Below are 2,702 nucleotides of genomic sequence, written 5' to 3' on the forward strand. Positions count from 1 at the left end.
AATACATCCCCGTTCCATGCCAGTACATCCCAGTTCCCTACCAGTTCATCCCCGTACATCCCAATTCCCTCCCGGTTCACTACCACTTCTTTCCCAGTTCCGTCCCATTACATCCCAGTTCCGTCCCATTACATCCCAGTACATCCCAGGTCCCTCCCAGTACGTCCCAGTTCCCTCCCAGTACATCCCAGTTCCCTCCCAGTACTGGGAGGGAACTGGGATGTACTGGGAGGAAACTGGAATGTCCCAGTTGACACCCACTTCCCTCCCAATGCCTCCCAGTATATCCCAGTTTCCTCCCAGTACATCCCAGTTCCCTCCCAGTACGTCCCAGTTCCCTCCCAGTACATCCCAGGTCCCTCCCAGTACTGGGAGGGAACTGGGATGTACTGGGAGGCACTACAGTGTGCGGGGATGCCCTGGGATGTACTGTGGAGGAACAAGGATGTACAGGCTTGTACTGGGTTGTACCGGGTGGAACTGGCAGGGATTTGGGATGTACTGGGATGTACTGGGAGGTATCTTTTATGTACTGGGAGTGAACTGGGAGGGAACTGGGATGTACTGGGACGGACTGGGAGGGAACTGGGACGGACTGGGATGCACTGGTAGGGAACTGGGATGTACTGGGAGGAAACTGGTATGTCCCAGTTGACACCCACTTTCCTCCCAGTTTCCTCCCAGTATATCCCAGTTTCCTCCCAGTACATCCCAGTAAATCCCAGTTTGCTCCCAGTACATCGCAGTACATTCCAGTTCCGTTCCTGTACATCCCAATACACCCCCGTTCCATGCCAGTACATCCCAGTTCCCTACCAGTTCATCCCCGTACATCCCAATTCCCTCCCGGTTCACTACCACTTCTTTCCCAGTTCCGTCCCATTACATCCCAGTTCCGTCCCATTACATCCCAGTACATCCCAGTTCCCTCCCAGTACGTCCCAGTTCCCTCCCAGTACATCCCAGGTCCCTCCCAGTACATCCCAGTTCCCTCCCAGTACTGGGAGGGACCTGGGATGTACTGGGAGGCACTACAATGTGCGGGGATGCCCTGGGATGTACTGTGGAGGAACTAGGATGTACAGGCTTGTACTGGGTTGTACCGGGTGGAACTGGCAGGGATTTGGGATGTACCAGGATCTACTGGGATGTACTGGGATGTACTGGGAGGTAACTGTTATGTACTGGGAGTGAACTGGTAGGGAACTGGGACGTACTGGGAGGAAACTGGGATGTACTGGGAGGGACATGGGACGTACTGTGAGGACACTGGGATGTACTGTTATGTACTGGGAGGGAAGTGTTATGTACTGAGGGGAACTGGTGCGTACTGGGATGTACTGGGATGGAACTGTGAAGTACTGGGATGTACTGGGAGTGAACTGGGAGGGAACTGGTATGTAGTAGGATGTACTGGGTGGGAACTGGGATGTACCAGGACGTACTGGGATGTACTGGGAGGGAACTGGTATGTACTGGGAGGGAACTGGGATGTAGTGGGAGGGAACTGGGAGGGAACTGGGATGTACTGGGAGGGAACTGGGATGTACTGGGACATACTGGCAGGGAACTGGGATGTACTGGGAGGGGATTGGGATGTACTGGGAGGGAACTTGGATGTATTGGGAGGGAAGTGTTATGTACCAAGGGGGAACTGGGACGTACTGGGATGTAGTGGGAGTGAACTGTGAAGTACTGGGATGTACTGTGAGGGAACTGGGATGTACTGGGAGGGAACTTTAAAGTACTGGGATGTACTTAGAGGAAACTGGGAGGCAACTGGCATGTACTGGGATGTACTGGAATGGAACTGGGAGTGAACTGTGTGTGAACTGGGAGGGAACTGGGATGTACTGTGAGGGAACTGGGATGTACTGGGATGTACTGGGAGGGACTGGGAGGGATCTGGGATGTACTGGGCTGCACTGGTAGGGAACTGGGATGTACTGGGAGGAAACTGGAATGTCCCAGTTGACACCCACTTCCCTCCCAGGTTCCTCCCAGTATATCCCAGTTTCCTCCCAGTATATCCCAGTTTCCTCCCAGTACATCCCAGTAAATCCCAGTTCGCTCCCAGTACATCCCAATACATCGCCGTACATTCCAGTTCTGTTCCTGTACATCCCAATACATCCCCGTTCCATGCCAGTACATCCCAGTTTCCTACCAGTTCATCCCCGTACATCCCAATTCCCTCCCGGTTCACTACCACTTCTTTCCCAGTGCCTCCCAATACATCCCAGTTCCGTCCCATTACATCCCAGTACATCCCAGTTCCCTCCCAGTACATCCCAGTTCCCTCCCAGTACTGGGAGGGAACTGGGATGTACTGGGAGGCACTACAATGTGCGGGGATGTCCTGGGATGTACCGTGGAGGAACTAGGATGTACAGGCTTGTACTGGGTTGTACCGGGTGGAACTGGCAGGGATTTGGGATGTACCAGGATCTACTGGGATGTACTGGGATGTACTGGGAGGTAACTGTTATGTACTGGGAAGGAACAGGGAGGGAACTGGGATGTACTGGGAGGAAACTGGGATGTACTGTGAGGGAACTGGGACGTACTGTGAGGACACTGGGATGTACTGGTATGTACTGGGAGGGAAGTGTTATGTACTGAGGGGAACTGGGACGTACTGGGATGTACTGGGAGGGAACTGTGAAGTACTGGGATGTACTGGGAGTGAACTGGGAGGGAAC

This window comes from Phalacrocorax aristotelis, unplaced genomic scaffold, assembly GCF_949628215.1.
Source record: "Phalacrocorax aristotelis unplaced genomic scaffold, bGulAri2.1 scaffold_33, whole genome shotgun sequence".
Lineage (NCBI taxonomy): Eukaryota > Metazoa > Chordata > Aves > Suliformes > Phalacrocoracidae > Phalacrocorax > Phalacrocorax aristotelis.